The sequence below is a fragment of the Lepidochelys kempii genome, chromosome 1, assembly GCF_965140265.1.
Source record: "Lepidochelys kempii isolate rLepKem1 chromosome 1, rLepKem1.hap2, whole genome shotgun sequence".
NCBI lineage: Eukaryota > Metazoa > Chordata > Testudines > Cheloniidae > Lepidochelys > Lepidochelys kempii.
The window spans coordinates 160,821,422-160,845,774 of NC_133256.1; the positions used below are offsets into that span (position 1 = coordinate 160,821,422).

General features: G+C 42.7%; 1 protein-coding gene and 1 long non-coding RNA gene across 5 annotated transcripts in view; one reads left to right on the forward strand and one right to left on the reverse strand.

The window, feature by feature from the left end:
* The window catches only part of DYRK1A (dual specificity tyrosine phosphorylation regulated kinase 1A), a 133,377-nt gene extending 124,647 nt beyond the window's left edge, over positions 1 to 8,730 (reverse strand). For 2 of the 3 annotated variants that reach the window (XM_073360893.1, XM_073360921.1), the window contains exon 1: positions 8,225 to 8,730. The gene's annotated coding sequence lies outside the window, so the exon portion shown is untranslated. Of the gene's footprint in view, positions 1 to 7,763; positions 7,945 to 8,224 lie in introns of those variants that run through there. The other variant, XM_073360901.1, reaches the window with a different exon arrangement.
* Positions 7,729 to 13,999, forward strand: LOC140917663 (uncharacterized). 2 transcript variants are annotated; one of them, XR_012160946.1, is made up of 3 exons: positions 7,729 to 7,803; positions 12,045 to 12,145; positions 13,621 to 13,999. It is a non-coding gene; the product is annotated as an uncharacterized lncRNA (long non-coding RNA). The 2 variants fall into 2 exon arrangements; XR_012160948.1 differs by having other exon boundaries at positions 7,756 to 7,886.
* Positions 14,000 to 24,353: the final 10,354 nt, after the last annotated feature.

A 24,353-nucleotide genomic window follows, 5' to 3' on the forward strand; every position in this document is an offset into this window, starting at 1 on the left:
ATGCACCCCATGCTATGAGTGTCCCTAAAACCTCTGATTGCTAGAAGCTGGGACTGGACAGCAAGGGATGGATTACTCAATAATTGCCCTATTCTGTTCATTCCCTCTGAAGCATCTGGCACTGGCCACTGCCAGAAGACAGGGCTAGATAGACCACTGATTTGACCCAGTATGGCCATTCTTATGTTATGTTTGTGTAACTATTTGTTTAGGTGTACTAACAAAATTTGTTGTGATAACCAGACAGACAAAACAGGGATCTGCATGAGAAAGAGTCCATGTGTTCAAGACAATGGAAAAAAAATGGGCAAGTACTTAACACTTGCCTTGCCTGACAGACAGCAGTTTTCTTCTCTTTACCCCATTACTTCAGTTTGAATAGTGGTTTTCTATGTCCTTGGTCTCAGATGCTACCAATCTGCTTCCTCTACAAGGAAAATGAATGTGCATAGTTCTTACTGGCTCCTCAGCAACAGACCCTGCTATCAGAATAAACTAGAGGCTGTCTGTAGTTTACTTAGCTCTCTGAAAGACAAGTGGAAACTTGTACACACACACACTGAACAGGTTTAATAATAAAACAATCAATTTTAACTACAGTAGAACCTCAGAGTCATGAGCACCTCAGGAATGGAGGTGTTCATAACTCTGAACAAAACGTTACGGTTGTTCTTTCAAAAGGTTACAACTGAACATTGACTTAATACAGCTTTGAATCTTTACTATGTAGAAGAAAAATGCTGCTTTCCCTTTATTTTAGAAAAAAAGTAGTTTATGTTTAACACTTTATTGCATTTGGTTTCTTTGGGGGGGGGGGTTAACTCTGCTGCTGCCTGATTTTGTAATTCCAGTTCCAAATGAGGTGTGTGGTAGACTGGTCAGTTCGTAACTCTAATATTTGTAACTCCTAGGTTCTACTATACTTACATTTGAACCCAGGATACCACACACAGGGAAAGGACAAGTCAATCACTTTAAAATATCTTTTCATATAATTTTTAACGCTTACCATGGGTTGGCTCCATTAATTCATAAAAAAAGTGTTTAATTAAACATTAACACCATTCATATAAATTAAGATGTTGAAAATTGGTAATTTTTGCTATTTTAATTTATCCAGTCATTCACTTGAACAGATTATTTCTAGGCATCTCAACTAAAACGTGCAGAACAGTAATATCCTGGTGCCTCAATCTGTAGATTTTTCAAACTATTGCCCCAAGGTAACAACAAATCCGACGATTAAATATTCTTTCTTTGGGGATGGGGAACATTTCACTTTAAGGGTACATTAATTAGCCTAGTCCAGGTGTGAGCATCCCCACTGCAAAACCATACCCATTTTACTGTGTCCTCCCCATCTCTGCATTCATCTGTGTTTGTGGCATGGGGAGGGGAACATATCTCATGGCTCTTAATAGTGACTGTGAAATGCTCAGGGAGATTAGAGAGGCTTTACAAACAAAAAAAACTCACTAATAATGGGTGATTTCAACTACCCCCATATTGACTGGTACATGGCATTTCAGGACAGGATGCAGAGATAAAGTTTCTTGACACCTTAAATGACAGCTTCTTGGAGCAACTAGTCCTGGAACCCACAAGAGGAGAGGCAATTCTTGATTTAGTCCTAAGCGAAGCACAGGATCTGGTCCGCTTGTTAATAGTGGCCATAATATAATTACATTTAACAACCCTATGGCTGGGAAAACACCACAGCAGTCCACCACTGTAGCATTTAATTTCAGAAAGGGGGACTACACAAAAATGAGGAAGTCAGTTAAACAGAAATTTAAAAACTGAAATCCCTGCAAGCTGCAAGGAAACTTTTTAAAGACACTATAATACAGGCTCAACTTAAATGTATACCCCAAATTAAAAAACTTTGTAAGAGAATCAAATAAGTGGCTAAACAACAAAGTAAAAGAAGCAGTGAGAGACAAAACAGGCATCCTTTAAAAAGTGTAAGTTAAATCCTAGTGAGGAAAATAGACAGGAGCATAAACTCTGGCAAATGAAGTGTAAGAATATAATTAGGATGCCCCAAAAAGAATTTGAAGAATTTGAAGAGACAAAGACTCAAAAAGTAATAGCAAAGAAAATTTTAAGTATATCAGAAGCAGGAAGCCTCCTAAACAACCAGCAGAGCCACTGGACGATCAAGATGCTAAAGCAGTACTCAAGGATGATAAGCCCATTACGGAGAAACAAAATGAAATCTTTGCATCCATCTTCACAACTGAGGATGTGAGGGAGATTCCCAAACCTAAGCCATACTTTTTAGGTGACAAATCTGAGGAACGGTCCCAGGTCAAGGTGTCAGAGGAGGTTTTGGAACAAATTGATAAACTAAACCCGTGGTTCTCAAATTTTTGTATTGGTGACCCCTTTCACACCTCAAACCTATGAGTGCGACCCCCCCTTACAAATTAAAAACACTTCTTTAATATTTAACACTATTATAAATGCTGGAGGCAAAGCAGAGTTTGGGTGTTGAGGCTGACCGCTCATGACCACCCATGTAATAAACTTGCGACCCCAGAGGGCTCACGACCCCCAGTTTGAGAACTCCTGAACTAAACAGTAATAAGTCACCAGGACCAGATGGTATTCACCCAAGAGTTCTGAAGGAACTCAAATGTGAAATTGCAAAACTACTAATTGCAGTTTGTAATCTACCATTTAGATCAGCTTCTGTACCAAATGACTGGAGATTAGCTAATGTGACGCCAATTTTTAAAAAGGGCTCCAGAGGTGATCCCGCCAATTACAGGCTGGTAAACCTGACCTCAGTAGCAGGCAAACTGGTTGAAACTATAGTAAAGAACAGAATTGTCAGACACATAGATTAACATAAGTTGTTGGGGAAGAGTCAACATGGTTTTTGTAAAGGGAAATCATGCCTCACCATCTACTAGAATTCTTTGAGGGGGTCAAGAAGCATGTGGATAAGAGGGATCCAGGGGATATAGTGTACTTAGATTTTCAGAAAGCCTTTGACAAGGTCCCTCACCAAAGGCTCTTAAGCAAAGTAAGCTATCATGGAATAAGAAGGAAGGTCCTCTCAGGGATTGGTAACTGGTTAAAAGATAGGAAACAAACGGTAGGAATAAAGGGTCAGTTTTCAGAATGGAAAGAGGTAAATAGTGGTGTCCCCAAGGGGTCTGTACTGGGACCAGTCCTATTCAGTATATTCATAAATGATCTGGAAAAAGGGATAAACAGTGAGATGGCAAAATTTGCAGATGATACAAAACTACTCAAGATAGGTAAGTCCCAGGCAGACTGCGAAGAGCTACAAAATGATCTCACAAAACTGGATGACTGGGCAACAAAATGGCAGATGAAATTCAATGTTGATAAATGCAAAGTAATGCACACTGGAGAACATAATCCCAAAAATGACAGGGTCCAAAGTAGCTGTTACCGCTCAAAAAAGAGATCTTGGAGTCATTGTGGATAGCTCTCTGAAAACATCCACTCAATGTGGAGCGGCAGTCAAAAAAGGGAACAGAATGTTGTGAATCATTAAGAAAGGGATAGATAATAAGCCAGAAAATATCATATTGTCGTTATATAAATCCATGGTAGGCCCACATCTTGAATACTGAGAGCAAATGTGGTCGACCCATCTGAAAAAAAGATATATTGGAATTGGAAAAAGTACAGAAAACAGCAACAAAAATTATTAGGGGTATGGAACGGCTTCCATATGAGGAGAGATTAATAAGACTGAGACCTTTCAGCTTGAAAAAGAGACGACTAAGGGGGGATATGATAGAAGTCTATAAAATCATGACTGGGTGGAGAAAATAAAGAAGTAAGTGTTATTTACTCCTTCTCATAACACACAAACTAGTGGTCACTAAATGAAAGTAATAGGCAGCAGGTTTAAAACAAACAAAAGGAAGTATTTTTTCCACACAATGCAGTTAATCTTTGGAACTCCTTGCCAGAGGATGTTGTGAAGGCCAAGACTATAACATGGTTTAAAAAAAGAACTAGATAAGTTCATGAAGGATAGATCCATCAATGGCTATTAGCCTGGATGGGTAGGGACGGTGTCCGTAGTCTCTGTTTGCCAGAAGCTAGGAATGGGTGACAGTGGATGGATCACTTGATGATTATCTGTTCTATTCATTCCCTCTGAGGCACCTGGCATTGGCCACTGTGGGAAGACAGGATACTGCAATAGATGAACCTTTGGTCTGACCCAGTATGGCTGTTCTCATGTTCTGTTTGGACTAAGATTATCTATGATTCTTTCACAGTCAACTGGGAGAACTTGCTTGGTCTTCATGGGGAATTGTGGGGAGACTATCAGCACTTGCACAATTTAGCCTACATCCTCATTGCAAAGTGGACAGGTTCCAGCCTAAACTAAAGCAGAGCCTAAGCTTAAACCTCCAAGCAATGGTATGTAGACCGGAGGTTGGGTTAAAACACAGGTGAACTCTGCAATGAAGACTTACTGAAAGTATCAAAATATATATCTGTAATAGGAAAAGAAGTTATAAGTTGGTAAATTTTGTAAGTTGTGCTCGGGAGAGATGGAGGACGATAAAGAAAATGGAATTAAATCTTTCATCCCTAAAAGAGAAAAGATGATCCAAATAGGTTATATTTGGAGACCACTAGCGAACTGTTACATGAAAGCACGTTGTACAGTTGATAATAAAGCCATTCAAGCTTTTATGGGGATGACCTGTCTCCCTCACCACCTTGGGAAAAAGTGTTACTGTATTTTTAGATTGCACGTATATTCTCACTTAACAGTATAGTTAGTTGTTTCTGAAGAGTGTCCAGATCGTGTTGGAAATTGTTCCATGTAATTTTTTTAAATGGTATTTTTTTAAAATATACTAGAGATAATTCCTCTCTCATTCCAGTGGCCAAAGAATATACTCCCTTTACCATAATTACTTGTTACCTTATTTTCTCACAGATTTACAACAACAAAAACACACACCACACAATTTGGAAAGCTTTCAATAGGAAAATCTCCCAAATGGACATTCTTGTAGCAAAAACCACCACAGTATATCCAAACCTTTTGATGTTTTTAAAAAAAGTCTAGTTAGATGAATTTATGACACAACCAAAGTCAGTCAAAAGTTAAGGTTGCCCTAATACACTCCTACTCAAGAAGAAAAACAGGTGTAATACTACTCATTTTTAAAGTGATTTATAAACCCAACCCATTTTAATCAAGTGTGTAGACAAAAGTAATTATGATAGGACTATAAAAATAATAAGTTACTGCACAACAACAGTATTCATTTGTAAAAGTTCAGAGTCTCAGAAGTGTTACAAGTTTCCCAGCATTCTCAAAAATAGAAAGATACCAAAAGCATTTAGGATCTCATTATGGAGAAATAGTTTTCCAAATGATCATCTTTTAAAAATCTGTGTCATTTAAGTTATACGAAGGCCAAAAAGCCACTGAAACTGCACTAATATGTTAAATTATTTTTAAATCTAATTTTCAATAGTTGCTTTCAAGTTTGAGCCCTTATGAGCCAACTTTCAGATAAAAACAGACCGTATCAATTATGAACGCCTCCAAATAAGAGCTTTTAAAAGGAAAATTCAGACACACTATAGCACTATTTAATAGAGAAGCATTTGTGTTTTAGCTCACTACCCAGTTCTTCTATTAAGAGAAATGTAGCTATAAAGCCCTGTCTTGACAGATAAAAAGTATGTTTTCCTGTTAAGTTAGCTGAATATGATTGAAAAGCCATGCTGAACATGAAGCTGTTTAGGCAGAATGCCAAAATAGAACCAGTTAGCAGTTTCAAATGTCTTAGCCTGCATCCTAACGAGCATAAGGAGAGCTTTTCAATCTTGTTATGCTATCTCATTTGAGTTAACATGATAGACACCTCACAACTCTTTTGCCTATTAAGACAGTCTAGAGGTTTTAACTCAGTTACAAGTTTCTCTCTGAGCCCTCTTCTAGGCTAAGATTTAAAGATGAGGTACTAGCATATGTTAGAAAACACATGCTAACTTTTTTTAAAAGTCTAGTCTAGACATGTTACAATGCCTTACTTAATACATACTAACCTGGTCAAGTTAGTGCACCTTGTCCAGACTATTAGCTAACATGTTCTCACATCTACACAGAGCCCAAAACTTTCAAAAATGGATAGATGCTTAAAAGACCACATCATTACACCTTACTATCTACAAGTCACTGGACTTTTTTTGAAGCACAAGTATCGGAGAAATCTCTTTGCTACTACTACTTGCTAAAACCATCCTCACTCACTCCTCTTTCCCTCAAGTTGCCAACACTAAGAAAACCAAGATGATAAGTTCTAAACCTAAACAAATCTTATTTCAGGAACTGTAATACTGTTACTGACATAACAAATTGTGTCCTACACATTTTTCGTTAGCCTGGAAACAATATCAAAGCACTTTCATTTAGTAAACACTTGCACAGTATCTAGAAATAGGGAACTGTCCTTTTTAGTAAGATTATAAAAGCAATAGCTCTCTCATATTCAACTCCTATACCAGATGCATTAACTTTACACATTAACTTCAAGACACATGCATGAAGCGATGTTAAGCTTCAGACACTTGTGCTAAACGAACGCCAAAAAAAATTAATGGAAAGAAAACAAACCTAACGCACCATATATGTTAGGTTTCAGAGTAACAGCCGTGTTAGTCTGTATTCGCAAAAAGAAAAGGAGGACTTGTGGCACCTTAGAGGCTAACCAATTTATCTGAGCATAAGCTAAGGTGCCACAAGTACTCCTTTTCTTTTTGCATATATGTTAATTACTTTAAAGCTCAAATACAAAAAACACCCTAGTTGTAGATACCTCATTCATATGAACTGATGATACTAAGGACAGTCTACAGAATAGTTTATGTATTTACAAAGTTCACTAAATATATGAAAAACAGTAGTCAATAAGCAGGTAACATCTAACATTTGAATATTGCAATGTACTTACTAAAACATCAGACCCAAAAGAGTATAATTATTTCAATAGTATTCCGCTATTACAAAAAAATTGTTAATGCTTTATCAGATTAATTCAGGATTAGGCTTTCTTAATTTGGAAATAAATTAAAGAAATTGATGCCACAACATGGAGATATCAATATAACGATAAAACAGTTAACTCCTACTTGTATAGAACCTTGGAAGAGCATCCCCATAGAAGTGATGTTATTCCTTGCAAGTGTTTAGAAACACAAGCTATTTTAATAGCACATTATGACTGGGATGAAAAAAAGTCTGCTGTAAAAAAATATTTTATGCTTGTTGATTTTTTGTAGACAGATGTTCTGTGTTTATTAGCTTAAAAAAAAAGACATATCTGTTTGATTTTTTTCTCTCTTGACTGGGGAATAATGGAAGAACTAAGCAGCACCAGCATTCAAGACTCTTGATCAAAGAATCGTTATATAGTCCTTGGAAAGACTAACCTGGAAACTTCAAAGTTGATTAAGAGTCAGAAACCCATCAATACTGCAATGTCTAATTACAGCACCTGGTTGCGTTTTGAGAGTTTGTTAGAGAAAGAGCTGCTTTTCAGCAAAAACATTCACTGTATGAAGTGGATAATGTATGTTTCTAGTTTCTTTACCAACACAGAGCAAAATCCCTAAAAGACTGCAGCCAGTTGTCTAACTAGAAGATGTGCACACTGTGGGTGCCCCAGAATGACAGTAACGTGACACAAGTATTCTCACCACCCACACCTCCAACTTCCACACCTGCCATGGAAGCCACTTACCCGAGTGCAGAGGGGGCACCTCAACCCACCAGCCCAACAGGTGCCTGCTCTGTTAAACTTCTGACTCTTTCCCCCGGCCTTGGGGGGCAGCGGGAGAGTCCGACACCTCCCACCTATCGTAAGGTCAGAACCGGAGAGTCCTGCCAGCCCCTTCGCCCCCGCACAGTCGGGATCATCTCCCTGCTCTCCCAGCCCCCGCGAGCGGAGCGACCCCCACCGACAAGAGCAGCCTCTCCCGGGCACGGGGGCCCGCCACCTTCACGCCAGGGAGAAAAGGGTGTTGCGGCCGCCCGGCCAGACCCAGCCTCCCCTGGGCTGCGCGGGTGCAGCGGGCCCCGGCCCGGCAGGCTGGGGCGGAGACTCCCCGGGCCCCTCTCTCTAAGATGGCAGCGGGGCTGTCCTCACGCCGAGGGGATGGCATTTGCTGGCCTGGTGCGAGAGGCCCCGGCCAGGGCACTTACCAGGCTGGGGGGGGGTGGCCACTGCTCTCCTGCCGTGGGGGGCCGGTCCCGGCAAAGGCCTCCTCTCTCAAGCTCCGGGGAGGCGGCGGGGCACAGCGCTTCCCCCTCTTCGGTCAGGGGCCCCGGCCCCGCAGCACCTCCGCTCCGCAGCCCAGCCGCCCTCGGGCCCCGGTGTGGTGCGGGGCCCAGGCCCCGGAGAGAGCGCGCCTCCCTCTCGCGGGGAGTTCAGGGGGGGCCCGGCCCGGCGGGCGGATCCGCGGCGCTTCCTGGCCGGGCAGATTTTCTATCGCTCACAAAATGGCGCGCGTTCCAAACCTGCGCAGCGACCGGCGGCGGCAGCGGGGCCCGGACGCGGCGGCGGCCTGGGAGCCCCGGCCAGGCAGAGCGGAGACAGCCGCGAGAGAGAGCGAGCGAGCGAGCGAGCGGGGGGAGCGCAGCGCCGAACCGAGCCCCCGGGAACTCCTCGCTCACTTGCCCGCCCCCCCCGCTCCTCCCCCTCCCGAGCCGGCTTCTCCAGGGCTGTACCCCGGACCCTTCCTTGCCGCGCCCGCCCGCGCTGCCGCCTCCCCTGCGCCCCCTCTCCGCTGTCCCTGCGCCCGCGAGGGGTGAAGCCCCCAAAACCCCCGAGGACAATTTCCTGGGTAAAATTATAATTCGGGCGGGAAGGGAAATTATTTGAAAAAAAAAAACCCAACTGACAAAATGGCGACGGGACAAGCCTGTTACTATGGCAACTGTCAATCACGCCGGGAGGCGCCCCGCCCCCGCCAGGCGGGAGGCCGCTCTGACGTGAGGAAGGGGGAGAAATGGGCGAAGGAGGGGCTTGGTTGCCTTGGCAACTGGTGCTTCTCTCCCTCCCTCGTTCCACCATCGTGTGACGTTACGAACTCAGAGGTGCCGCCGCCGCCGCAGCGGGAGTCGTCCGGGGGAGCCTCCGGAGGGGGCGCGCGCCCCGCGCCTGGCTGGACTCGGCTCCCCTGGAGCGCCAGGCGTTAGGCCCAGCACCCTGCGCGCCACGGCGGGAGGTGCCTCCTCTCTGCTGCCCCTGGGCCTGAGCCAGCGGGATCTGGCGCATGAGCGCCAGCAGGCAGGAGCCGCACTCGCCCCCTCTTCTCGCAGCAGGCAAAGAAGTTTCTAGTGTAGTTGTGGAGAGAAACCCTCCCACGCGTTACGAGAGGATAAGCTGAGGGGCAGCGCTGCCTTCCTGGACCTGCAGGCAGCTCCAGTACCTCTGCTGCCGGACTAACCTTTCAGGCTTAAGCTGAGGCCAGGGCAATGGCAGCTATTAAGAAACCTTCTACAGAGCCCCCCCCAAGAAAAACCAACACTGAGCAATATTAAAAGGTAGCCCTGCAGCTAGCTAGTAGGAAGGAGACCCCAGATGGAGATTAGAAGGAAAAGGTAGCAGACCTGGAACTTTGCATCACCCAGCAGGCTTAGCATAGCAGAGAACCTAACCCATCTATTACTGTGTGTAGCCAGCAAGTTTAGGGCAAGATAAGGTCCTCCAGAGAAAGCACCTGAGGGAGGCCCAGGGTCTTCCTCTTTTCCTGCAAGGAGAGTTGACATCTCCCTGAGGCATTTTTCTGCACAAGATAGTTCCTACATATTCTTTTGGGCTTGGGCTAGTAGGTTTAGCTCTCTGGCATTTACACAGAAAAATTTACCAGCTATCCCGGTTTGTGAGTGGATCAGTATAAGGGAGAGATGCAGGGGGAATATATTAGACAGCAGAAGTAGGATACTGGGAGAAAGATTGGTGGGGAGGACAAAAATGTTAGAAAAGATAGATAACAGGATGTAGGGAATAAAGAGAAATGAATAAGAAGGTTGGATTGAGGGGAGGAAATACGCACTGAAGACAGACCCAAAAAAAAAAAATTCGAGTGTCCAGTCCTTAGGGACTGTAAAGCTTCAATTTGGCAGCCATAGTACAGATGGTATTTAGTGTCTGTAGTAAGGGTGCCATGCACATTCTTTAAAGAGGCCTGAATACTACTTTTAATTTGGGCTCAGGCTCTAAATTTAGTTCTACATACTACTCTAAATCTACTGTGGAATTCCCAATCATCTTACTGGGAGGCTTGCACAAAAATCAGTAGTAGAATATGGCCTTTAATACCTAAACTTTTAATTATGTGTTAAGTCACATACAGCATCACTCAGGAAATGCTTCTCCTGTTTAGGACCAACTAGTGCTATTTGTTCCCTCTATTTCCTCTTCCTTCCTTGTACTCTTATTTTGTGTCTTCTCTCAATATTTTCTGCCTCTAGGTCTCTTTACAGTGTCTGATGTGCAACAATTCCCAATTCCCTCCATATAGTTTCACTCCTACACCATTTTCCATCCCATCTGAAAAAAAAAATCAACAATTAAATAGTTAGAGACATGTAAAATGTCATTGTTAGATATGAGTATTAATAATAAGATTTAAGCAGACAGGAACTTCACACTTCTCTAAGGCATTGTTTCAGGCTGCTTGCACATTCAGGAAAACAGCACTGCATTTACACTCAGTTTGCATTTGAAAGATTATTTTTGCAACCATGAAAGCTAGAATTTTTAATGAAAGTTTAGATTCTGCAGAATCTGAATATACTATGTGGCTCACATAAGATACCAGGCAAGCTGAATTTTTAACACTTAATGCCACCCCTTTGGCATGGAGAGCACAACAAATGTAGCTGTTGTTCAATGTAGCTGTTCTACCCACGTATCACTTGCTGCTACTGTCAGACTCCTGGTGGGTGGTCTTGCTGCAGCACACAAGATGCAGGCAGTAGAGGAAGCAGATGTAGATACCAGGAATACAGGCTTCTGCAAGGCAGACTTAAAAACAAGATATGGGGCCCCTCTACATGCTGCCTTCAGCCACAGTCCTTCCCTGCTGCTTCATCAGGTTTAGCAACAGGTAGGAGATGACAAGTTTCAGAGTAGCAGCCATGTGGAAGTTCTAAACCCAATATGTTGGCTAAAGAAGGGTTTCTGAATATGCAAGAGGCACTGGGTGGGTGAGGGTGAATTTCTGAGACCGGAGAAAGAAAGGCTGGATGGGAGGAATTCTGAACTTGGGACTAGTCAGGGAGGATGGTTATGATGAGGACTGAAGATTTGGTACATGGAAGGAAGAAGACTTCTGAGCTAGGGATTCTGATGGAGGTTGAGTTGTGAGGGAGTAGCAGGTTTGAGCCAGAGTGAAGGAAGGTTATCTGGAAGTAGAAGGTTTCAGAGTGGTAGCCCTGTTAGTCTGTATCAGCAAAAACAGTGAAGTAGAAGGGCTTTTGGGGGTGGGGAGCAAGCAGGGGAGAGGGTTCTTACCTGCAGGTAAAAGGGAAACAGGGCAGGGGGAGGAAGGATTAGCCTGGGGGAGATCAGGCTGGAGAGAAATAGTTAAGGAACTTGGATGTTCTTAATTGAAAGGGAAATGGCTAGGAGAGGGATAAGAGTTGAACTGGCGAATAAGCTTGTGTGTGTGCACTAAGCAGGGATCACAATCTCCCTCACCCTTATTTTTCACCAAGGCACAAAAGGGGACATTCATTTCTTCCACCCTTCTCTTGGTTATAATGTTTCCCAGTTTTTCATTAGGAAAGAGGGTTATGGAGAGGGAAGAAAAGGATTCTCCCTCTTTCAGCTTGTCCCCAATCTCCCTCATTCCTCACCAAAAGCCTCTAAGGGACATGCTCACTAGTGTGCCAGTTTTATACTTTGAAAAATCTAATTAATTTGTGGTGAGGGATCATAGTTGCAGATCATATGTTACCTGATGGAGAATGAAAATGCTCTAAAAAAATAATAATAATGTTGTTCTTTATATAGAGGGAGAACAGGTATCACCTGACTTGATGGAATAAATTTTAAAAAGCCCATGATGCTGTACGGAAGACTCCAGTCAACAAAATAGAAAACCCAGAGAAGGGGTAAGTTAGGGAAACACTGCTGGTAATAGCTCACCTTACCTGATCACTCTCCTTACAGTGTGTATGGTAACACCCATTGTTTCATGTTCTCTGTGTATATAAATCTCCCCACTGTATTTTCCACTGAATGCATCCGATGAAGTGAGCTGTAGCTCACAAAAGCTTATGCTCAAATAAATTGATTAGTCTCTAAGGTACCACAAGTCCTCCTTTTCTTTTTACTATGGTATCTGTTGTCCCACCACTGATTTTGGGCACCAGCCACCCCTCATGATCTACAACAGAAAAAAAGTGAACTGAAGTCAGGAGAGACAAGATGTAACAAGTTAAATTTCTAAAAATTTAATGGAATGACAGTATGTACAATTAAATAGTGCTCAGTAGACAGCATTCAACCATTGTATTCCTTTAAATTGTAGCACTGGTATTTATTATGTCTAGTAGACTTAGGCCTGGTCTTCACAAGAAAGTTGTATCACTAACTTAAATCGGTTAAATTGGGAGGGTGATAGTATGCGAATGAGAAAACCATGAGGGAGTTGGAGGCTGTGTATGTTTATAGGCTAGAGAGGGAAGTAGAACTTGACAAGGAAGGGACAGATTGCTCATAGTGGGAGAGAGACAATGTAAATAAATTTTTGGAGGTGAGGCTATGTAACGCATCCCAAGTAGGTTGGGATTGAGGGGAGCCTGCCTGTGTCAATACCTTTGGTGAGTGCAGGGGAGGGAGTCTGTGTGCAAGAGAAGATTCTTGGGGAGTTTGCATGTGTTTAGCAGTTACTCAAACTTGAAAGCCAGGCAGTGGAGCATCTGTGAAAGATCTGGGGGGCATGAAGCAGAAGTGAGCATTAGTTGGGATAAAAAAGAAGAATGTGTGACAGTTTATAGTGGGAGAGGTAGGACAGTATATGAGAGAGAAGATGACAGTGGAAAGAGTACAGAGAAATTGAGAATGAGGAGTACAAAACAGGAAAGGGGCCATATTTTTATGCCAGGGTTTGGGTGAAACCATTGAAGCTGGTGAGTTTAACAGCAGGCCCTCATTCAGAATAAACGTAAAAAACAGCTAAGCTCCTTTGTGGAGTAAGATACCTGAAATATGAGCCACTTCAAAAAAACAAAAACAAACGAACCACAAACACAACACACACAGGACCCAGGACAAGGAACTTTGCTAGAAAAGCAAACACAGGGGGCTAGGTATTGTATGGTAGAGCTTTATGCACAAACGTGTGTGAATAGGAGAAACATTACAAAGGCAAACAGAGAAGGAAGCACCAGACATAGCACTTGTAACAAGACTGTGAACTTGTAATGTGACAGTGAGAACAAAGCTAAGAGAGGGGGCTTTTGGGCAGAGCGCTAGCTGGAAAGGGCCTTGGACCACGGAGCAAAGAGACTTCCTCCTGTTTGAGTCTTACTTTGTTCAGGGAAACAGGACTTGTTTGTTTATCATCAATTTCTCTTCCTAACAGAAACAACCTGCAAGACCCTGAATATAAAACAAGGAAGTTGGAGGAGAAAAAATTGTTCTGCGAAACAGAAACAATGAAGACAACAAACTGAAAGGGACACAAGAAAAGATAAGACAGCTGAGAAAAAGGAAATATGGAGCTGGGGACAAGGGGAAAGAACAAATATAAGAACTTATACAAAAATTCTTAATACAAGGAGTATGTAAAGATGTAAAAATATGTAATAACCAAGAATTTAATTAAAAAATGGGAAATCTGTGCTGGGGGAATAGAAGATTTGCCTATGATCAGCCCAAGCTGGTTATCTGGTCTCTCTCTCTCTCTCTCTCTCTCTCATTTTTTTCTTTAAGTTGAACTCAATTCTCCTTCCTCATCAACTCTGACTTTGTGGTTTCACACGTGTCAACAATACATTTCAAAGAGCTACTGTTGTCAGTTCAGAAAATTGGAAATGCAAAATGTATCACAATTTTAATAAGTTTCTTTTAACTGGCTTTATATTTGTAACATGGACAATATTTGAAATCTATATGAGTATCCATACAAGTCTGGTGGGGTTGTTATACATGAAAATTTTCTATAAAAAAAGAACCCACCATCTGTGCAGGATTCCAACTTCTTAGCACAAGATTGGCAGAATGGCCCTGTCTCAATGTATTTGACCCTTGAGGCCTGCAGTAGGGGATAGCCATTGTTCCCATTCCCCTGCTGTATATAAATCTCATCATCTAAACCAGGAGTGCGCAAACTACAGCCCACAGGCCAGATCTGGCCCCTCAGGGCTTTGGATCCAGCCCGTGGGATTGGCACCCCTGTGGCACTGCAGGCCCTGCACCACTCCCAGAAGCAGCCAGCACCACATCACTGCCATCCTTGGGGGAAGGGGGGGCAGAGGGCTCCATACGCTGCCCTTGCCTGTGAGTACCTCCCCCGAAGCTCCCATTGGCCGCGGAGCCCTCTGCCCCCCCTCCCCCAGAGGCCTCAGCGATGTGGTGCTGGCCACTTCTGGGAGCAGGGCGGGGACAGGGCGGCAGCCTGCCATGGCCCCAGTGCGGACAGGCAGGCAGGCAGCCTGCCCTGGCCCCAGTGCATGCTGCTGCCACCCTGGAGCCACTCCAGGTAAGTGACCTGGGCCGGAGCCAGCACCCCAAACCTCTCAACTCCCTGCACTGAGCTCCTGCCTGCACCTCTCCTGCACCCCAACTCCCTGCCCTGAGCCCCCTCGTACACTCTGCATCTCTGCCCCAATCCCTTGCCCTGAGCCCCTTCCTGCACACCATACCCCCTCCCACACACACACACCGCACTCCGTCCTGCACCCCAACCCCAGCCCTACATTCATGGCCCTGTATGCAATTTCCCCACCCAGATGTGGCCCTCGGGCCAAGAAGTTTGCCCACCCCGATCTAAACATTCCAGTTAGTTACTTAATTGTAGTCAGCAAAGGAACTCTCCACAGAAGACTGCACCTCTTTAGTCTTCATTACCTCAGGAATCTAGCAATACTTTCTGGGTTTCCTTTACTATTCCTCACCTTCTAGTCAGGTCTGGTTGTTAAATATGAAGCCTTTGCCTCTATCCACATTCTGCACTTGTTTGGTCCATTCTTCTTTTAACCCAAATGAGCTTCCTTTTTTCTCCTTTATTTTGAGTATGGCATCCCAGAGAAAGGAAGAATGCTCAATGGTGTCGAACATCAGCAAAGTAGAAGAGTGTTTCAGACTGATGATCATGTTAATTGCATCATCTGCCTCAGATTTGCAATGGTGCCACCCCACACGAAGAAACAAGCACTGCCAAACTCTCATTAAGGCACCCTAGAGAGACTCCTATCAGTCTGGTGTCAAGTTGGTCTGCATACACTCAACAACCATACAAGAAGTAGAGACACTCTGAGAGCCAGCTTTCCCCGACACACCTCTGACTCCAAGCAGCTCCATAACCAAGCCTCTGTATTTTTCCTTTCTGCTATTACATGCTCAAAGCAGAAAAGAAAAAAGAAGTGATTCTTGCTGTTGATATATGCTCAGCAACCTGACCTAGTCACTCCTGGACCTCCATCAGGCTGCCATGAAGATCACAGTAAGAGGTTTCTCTCACCCTGCTTTGGCAGGGGTGGGATCTGTTGAAGCCTTTTTGTTGTTGTTGTTGTTGAGAGGTGGGGGCAGCTTGCACACCAAGGCACATGCTCACATCCTGAAACTCAGTACTCCCAGCACTGGAAACTTTGGCTTCAAAGCTGGTGTCCTAAATGCCTTTTATAATGAGGATATCAACTCAGACAGCATCAGTGCTTCCTGAAGCCCTTTTGAAACACCAGACCACCTCGTTGCCTAGACAGCTGGAGAACCATTCAAGTGGATGCAGACTGAAGACCATGGTGAGGAAGGCTATTTGGACTCAGATGAGCCAGAAGTTTCCTATGATACCATCCTATCTCCTAATGAGGATATAGTAGAAATAGAGGGGGTTCAGAAACTGGTGACAATAATTAAAGACATGGCAAGACAGACAGACAGTCTCTCGAGAGAGAGAGAGAGAGAGAGAGAGAGAGAGAGAGAGAGAGAGAGAGAGAGAAATACATTCGAATCATCATGTAGAGAGAACTATAGATGAGGACACAATAGGGATATACAAAATAATGAATGGTATAGAAAAAACTCAAGCCAGGCATTCCTGTTTTTTATAGAAGAGTAAGAGGGCATTTGAGGATTTGAAACTGATACAGGGAAACTTTTTGAAAACAATGCATAATTAGACCAGGAAACGAATTGCTATATGATATCACTGAGGGCAAGAATTTAATAGGCATCACAAAAAGGATTAGACATTTATGAGAACATTCATAGTTATATTGATCTAATGTATTATTTCCTTTATGGCTTTTTTCTAAATCTTCATGTTTCAGGGCATGAGCCAATATCTAACTCACCCCAGGGCAGATTCCATAATTGCTTACTTGGAGGGTGAAATCTCTTGATCTTCCTCTGAAGCATCTGGTACTGAAGCCACTCTAAGAGAGAGGTTATTGAGTTACATGGACTATTGGTGTGCTCACTATGGCAATTCTTATGTTCTCATTGGCTAGTTTTTACTTATGTACTTGATTTTACTCACTGGTTCATTTGTTTTCCCTCTAGTTGTGGGCACATGCTACAGTAGTGTATATTATGCCTGATGCAAAGTTTATCGCACTCAGGTTCCCAGAACACTGGACCCTACAAACCAGTCTCAGGATCTTGCTTCTCTCCCCCACACAGGTCCCAGCATATCAGAATACAAGAAGTTTACCTCATACATCGGATTTGAACATTTCTGTTCACTCAGACTACATTTCCATGTAGCTTGAGGTGATGAAATTGCAAGGTGGGAAATGCTTCCAGTTCTACCCAAGACAACTTCCAGGACAGCTTTTTAGTATCCCCAATCCAAGACTTTTCCTACCTGGTCCTAGACTCTAAGAAGCCCATGAACACAATTTATGAGAATCATGTTGTCTGTCTGCATCATTTCTGGATTCAGCCCAAGTCTATTAGAGCAGACATGAGTGATTCAAGAGTTAAGTAAAGTGTAGCTCCATAGGCATGATTCCACTTACCCTCTACAGCCTCAAAACCAGAGATACTCACGTAGCTGCTGCACCTCATGTAGTCACATACCATTAACTGGCAATTTTGCTTCATAGTCCCTAGTCTTCCATTTAAACCAAATGGGAGGACATACATTCTGAGAGCCCTCATCCAGTGACCCCTTTGCTGAAAAGCCCAGTCTGTGGTTTTTTTCCCCTTTGAACTCCAAGCTCCTTTCACTCTACTCTGAGATGTTACAATCTAGAGCACTCATTGGACCAGTCAAATTGTCTTCTACACATTCTCTGCTAGTGTAGTCTGCTTGTGCCAGGAGACCCAGGTTTGGGAGTTTCTAGGCAAGACTACATAACACTATCATAGGGTGCACCACTCAGCACTGGTCTAGCTCCTCCTCCTGGTCACTCTGGGGAGGAGTTCAAGAGGCCAACACCCCTGCCTGCAGCTTGCACACCATCACTGCAACTCTGGTCTGCAGTGCCTCTCTCACTCCAGCACCCTCAGCATCTCCTTCACAACTTAGCCCTCCATCTAAGTCAGTCAGCATTCCCCCTTATGGTATAATCCCTCAACAATCTTAGGCAGTCTTCCCATTCACTGCCTCAATTTTATGCCATGCACTCAGTGGCTGGTAGGGGAACCCAGGCCCACCTTCTTCTCCAAGTTCCAGTCCAGGGACCCTCAACTCAGCTCAGCAGTTCTAGACATCCTCTTTCTGCCTTCACTGTTCCTTCCCTGGATTACTTCCTACCGCTCTGGTGTCTCTTCTCTAAGTGTATGTGTACCAGCGCCAAAAATCATCCTTCTCCAGGAACGGTGGTTGCTTGCCTTCCTGCTGCCTTTCCCAGCAGGCTACAGACTGGGCTGCAACCTGTTATTAGCTTGGGACTCTCCTCACTCCCTTCTAAATAATTTCTTCTCATCTTGGATACATTTGCAGCATAGTCTGTGTCCAAGCTTTGTACTAGACATTTAATTATTTTTCACAGTTTGTTATAGCTTTTACTACGCTATTTATACTATACTACTATTTGCCTGTGACATCTGCTGTTGGGTGGACTGTATCATGGTCTTAATGACTGAACCATGTTAATGAAGTGTGGGTTCTCAATCCTACAGAAAGGAGAGTTTGTTGCATAAACAAACTGGGCAATTTTTTCATCAATTACCTCTTTTTGTAATCCGCTGGTTCTTATCACAAATTTCTCTATGGTGGCTTCTGGATGATGGAGAGTTTTTTTCCTTTTTGCTAAAGGTGATATACTGTGACTATGTGATGTACATGATGTGACTGAAACACTATCATTAGCAGATAACTCTGAAACTATAGAAAATGATGGTGATCTTGAAGGTGGATAGTCTTTAGAATTCTGTATGTTGAGGATGGATTCTCCTAAGCAAAGTAAATCAATGCAGTTATTTAATTATTATTACCATAGTGCTCATTTAGTATTACTCATTGCATTCATTGACACTCAGTACTACTTTAAAGATGAAATTGTAAAAGGAAGATCTGCCTATTTCCGCTATTTATTTTTTATCACAACTGCATCTAAAATGCTAGTACCATAGAGTAAAGACTGTATTTTTTGCTCAAATGTTAGAATTCAAGAATAGTCCAGAAGGAAGACAGGCAGTTCATAAGAAAGAAGTATGGAATAAAAAAAAAGTTTACCAACCTGAAGATCCTACATGTTCAGACATGTTGCTTTCATCATCTTCAACGCAGCTTCCTCCTGAGAAGGTACACTTCTCACGATGTTGTTTCACTTGGGCAACCAGGCCTTGCATTTCTTTGTTGCACTGTTTGCATTTTGCATGCATGCCTGTCTTACCCACAGATAGAGGAACTTCTTTAAAATATTCCCAAACTGGGTCTCTTTTACAGCCTGCTACCATCATAGGTTTTCACTTCTAGTGAGAGAATGGTATGGTAGCAAATCAATGAAGGCTACATTCAGAAAGACCTCAAGACTTCTGGAATATGCTGCTCAAACAGTTTCACTTTTATTTCTATTGCCTGTCCCTCCCTTCTCACATTTATCTCCAGACTTCTTCTCCTTGTCCAAATCTATTCCCCCCCTGACAATCTTCTATTCACTGAACTTTTTGAAACTTTGCACTTTGAGAGAGAGAGGTAAGGAATTTACTGTGTACACAAGGGACAATAGGGTTGAGGTCTGTTATTTCTCACCTCTATATATTATTGATTTAAAAACATTTTTGCTGTTAACAAGCACGTTATATATGGAGACACAAATCCACAGTTTGAGAACTGCAAAACTAAGCATCTCTGATAGTATTTTCTAGACTGAGCCCCATTGAGTAGATAGAAAGATTAACCTAAATAATCTAAACAGAAGCTCCTGGAACCCCATAAGATTGGGTCCCTAATCCATGAACTATTGGAACTCATTCACAAAACTTCTCTTAAACTTTACATGAATATATTGTCTCATACCATAGAATTAGAATTTATAATCCCTATTCCATGATGAGGTATCTTAATTAAAACCATCTTTAGATAGGTTTTTTCCTCAAAAAGCATTTTATCAAAAAATGCACTTTAAACAAAAAAACCCAAATTTTGGGTTTTTTTAAAAAAAAAAAATCATTGATTTTTATCCACCCTGCTTCTCCTCTATATCCCTGCAACACCAGGCCAGGAAAGTGGAAAGGGGAGAACCCCCACTGGAACTGCCCACACAGGCCAGGAAGGGGCTTGAAGAATCTCTATAACTAGTGTATTGTGTGTGTCAGGGCAGATGTGGGGGCAAAATATTAAATTGATTTTGGATGGGGGTACAGACCTGTAGGGTTGTGCCAGATGCAACTTTTGGGGCACATCATTAATTGATATAGATGTGATAAGTGCCAAATTGGTTGATGTGCCGCTGGGAGATGGACTGATGTGGGACTATGCTATACAGAATTAATTACTTGGCATTTTTGAGTTTTGTGAGGACTGTAAGCTGTCTATGTCATCAGGTAGTACTTTATGACAATCTCTAATTTCTGTCACAAGATATTGACAAGTATACCAGTCTGGATGACACCAAGACAGGTTATACAATCTTCCTATTCATGTACCACAGTGCACCAATGGCCTTTAAAAAACCTTCTGTAATTCAGTTTCTGGGAGCTTTGTTAGGAATTGAGGAATATGTATACAAAGAGTGGCCCTATTTGGGCACAGGGCAAAACCACTATAGTTCACAATTCAAAGTAAGCATGGCTAACATGGATTCACTGAACCATTTGGTGCAGTCACACTGTATCAGGGTCCCTGCCTCCAGAGTGCCCCAGGGTGGCTCTGCAGCAGACCTGCCTCAATTTCCTTTCCTCTGTGAGAGTTTTTGTAAAGCAGTGAAGTTTGGCTGCTGCAGTGACTTGGCTCTTCTGCTAAGACATTTATTGAAAGTCCACCCATTCCAGGATACACCAGTTCAAAAAGAAAAACACAAAAAACCCACAGAGTCTACATCCCAGCCTCAAGTTGGGCTCAACTCCTAATCCTGAGAATCTGGTTTGTCTTCAGCTCAGACACTCTTCATAAAACCCTTGAGCTCAGTTTTCCATTTTAATCCCTTCCTGGACTCTTCAGTTTCTCCCCATCAACCCCTCCTGGGCGCCTTTGGGTCACTCCTTCCTATTTTGCAGAGCAGCAACTCTCAGAGCTTCATTCCTGGGAGTCTTCTTTCTTCCCTGCTGGAGAAAATACCTCTGCTTCTCCTAAGGCTCTCTTATCTTTCCCTAATAGGCCTAATTAGACTTGATTATCAGCAGATTTAACTAAAACATGGCTAAAAATGCTTTCTGATACAGGAGAGGTTTGTACACTAGCAGCTGGACTAGTTCTAACAGCAATTCAGTGAAAACTCATGGGAATTCTTTGGCAAATTATTCCAGTGTAAACATGGCTTTTGATGTTTTGCAATGCCCAAATGCCCAAATATGTGCATACTCCCAGAAGCCAGTTTTGAAATTTGTCCCACTGTTGGTCACTCAGAGCAGTCTCTCAGAAGAAAGAAAATAGTTGTATCTCCAGATCTCTTAATCAGCAACATACTGATTTCTGTCTTCAACTGCAACTTTAGAGCAGCTGTTGAAAATAAACCTTAAGTGGCTCCCTCTAAGCATTAAGTAAATTAATGTGCCTTTCAAATCTTTATAAAGACTTAGGCCAAAATTTTCAAACTTGGGTGCCTCAAACCTGTATTTAGGCACTTAAGAAGTAGTCTGGCTTTCAAAAGTACAGAGTACCTGGAGTTACTATGAACTTCACTGGGAATTTGGTTTGTTAAGCACCTGTGAAAATCAGCAAAAAGAAAAGGAGTACTTGTGGCACCTTAGAGACTAACCAATTTATTAGAGCATAAGCTTTCGTGAGCTACAGCTCACTTCCTCAGATGCAACATCAGGCTACTTATATTTACATGCCTAAATAATAGTTTTAGGAGCCTAACTTTAGCACCCGGGTTTGAAAATGTTGGCCTTTTTCACTTTATTCACTGTGTTTGATAAGTCATTTGTATTGCACCACAGTTGGTACTAGCAGTATTCCCTATGTGGTGTTGTTGCCAAGAAGGCCAATGGCATTTTGGGATGTATAGGTAGGGGCATTGTCAGCAGATCGAGGGACATGATCATTCCCCTCTATTCGACATTGGTGAGGCCTCATCTGGAGTACTGTGTCCAGTTTTGGGCCCCACACTTCAAGAAGGATGTGGAAAAATTGGAAAGAGTCCAGCGGAGGGCAACAAAAATGATTAGGGGACTGGAACACATGACTTATGAGGAGAGGCTGAGGGAACTGGGATTGTTTAGTCTGCAGAAGAGAAGAATGAGGGGGGATTTGATAGCTGCTTTCAACTACCTGAAAGGGGGTTCCAAAGAGGATGGATCTAGATTGTTCTCAGTGGTAGCAGATGACAGAATGAGGAGTAATGGTCTCAAGTTGCAGTGGGGAAGGTTTAGGTTGGATATTAGGAAAAACTTTTTCACTAGGAGGGTGGTGAAACACTGGAATGTGTTACCTAGGGAGGTGGTGGACTCTCCTTCCTTAGAAGTTTTTAAGGTCAGGCTTGACAAAGCCCTGGCTGGGATGATTTAACTGGGAATTGGTCCTGCTTTGAGCAGGGGGTTGGACTAGATGACCTCCTGAGGTCCCTTCCAACTCTGATATTCTATGATTCTATGATTTCACTTTGCACTGCCACTGAAGTAAAAGTAAAAGATATCAACCAGCATGTCTTCCACTGGTTTGGGAATGGCTTTGACAGCAGCCTTAGCTACCAAGTGGCACAAGGGTGTCACGCATGGAAGGCTATACACAGAAGCTGACATTTCTTTGAAACCCCTTAATACAGATTGTGCTTGCCAATCATTACATTTGCTGAGTCCAAGGAAAATCCAATTGCATTTGTCTCTAGAATGTTGGACTCCATGAAAGCTAAAATAATTGGTGCAAGACATTTTTCCACATTTGTAATGTTACGCACAGGCTTTGAAAGAACATTATTCAAAAGTCTTGCTTCTTGATAAAACTGTAATTATGACACAGACCTTCTTGTCATTGTTGGCATCATTATTTTCAGTAATGGGTACAGATCTGGCATGACTCATGAGTGACCACATGTGATGCAATTACAGGGCTTTGTTGATTCATTCAGCTTTTGTTCTTCCACTAGAAAAAGATTTTGCAACACCTGAATTGAAGGAACAATCATTTTGACAAACTTTTTTAAATGTTTAGTAAAGTCAATAGGAATTCCATGTTTAACAATCCTTCACTGAAAAAAATATATAAACTGGCTTTTAAGAAAAATGTTTGTATTCCCTTGGGGAAAAATATGCTACTCACATGTTTTTCAGTCTGAAGGTGTTTCATCAGGTCATTTAGATCAGAATTACCCATGCAAAGGTATTGAAAGTAGATCCCACAATAATCATGTTCCTCTTAAGTCTTCCCCCACCCTGATTTTACTACATTCTAGATTAAATTTAAGTAAAGGATTCAGTACTGCAAGTAGGATGCATTTTAGAACTTGGAAGAACCATCTTCTTCTATTAAGTGAGCTTTTCCCATACTAAAGATGTATAAAAACCAATGAATGGATGGTACAAGCCCATAAATATATTGTAAAGAATAGATTATAGATATAAAAAGGAAAACAAAAATGGATAGAAGTGCAACTGCTGATGGAGAAGTTAATTCAGCAGCACATGAATCTTGATGTGCCAGTGGCTGCACAAAATTCCTTGAATGTTAAATGCACTGCACCTGAATCTCTTCCCATCTGGAGAATATGATCTGACAGAAAAGCATAGCTCCCAATGGCTAACATTTTATATGTAGGCCCATTAAATTGATGCATATCCAGATTATCATGCTTACAAGCAAACATGGAGTTTATCTGTTAGCAATCACTGGCATATAACATTTCAGTTATGACAAACAAAAGCTAAAAAGTTATCAGAAATCCAGTTTCTTTTCCAACCCCCTAAATACACATTGCACCAGATCTACTAAAAATACACCTCTCTACTGAAATTTGTAGAGATGGACAGTGTTTTTAAAGGTATCAGTCAACAATGTATGATTATATTGTCAAGGGCAAATTTCAGAAACAGCTCAATTTAAAAGACTTCCAATTAAAAATTTATCAAGAGAAACTAAATAAATGTTCTCAGAAAATTCAAAGGGCATAAAAATTAACAATGTGAAATTTTGCACCAAAAGTCCACATACTTTTAGAGAAAGACAAGAACTTATGTGTTATTTTAAACCCAAACTATGAGGCCGCAACCAGAAGCCACCGTAACGGTGCCAGACTCACCACAATGGCACCTCCTGCTGTTTGGTTAGGGAATTAGCTCTTTTCAGCAGCAAGCCTTTGCTAGTGGTGTCTCACCCTCCATTACTTTCTCAGTCATCACAGTCCTCACCATCGGACCCCAGTCACTTCCAGACCACAGCATCCACTTCTGGACACTGCCCTCTCGCTGCACCCACTCCGCTGGCTCTTCAGGGGACCAGGAGCTTCTGGTTCTATCACTCACCTCAGTGGCTCACTGCAGTCATCAGTCTAGCCCCTTCCTCCAATGACAAACCTCAGTCTGGCTTAGCCACTCTCATCACTGGCA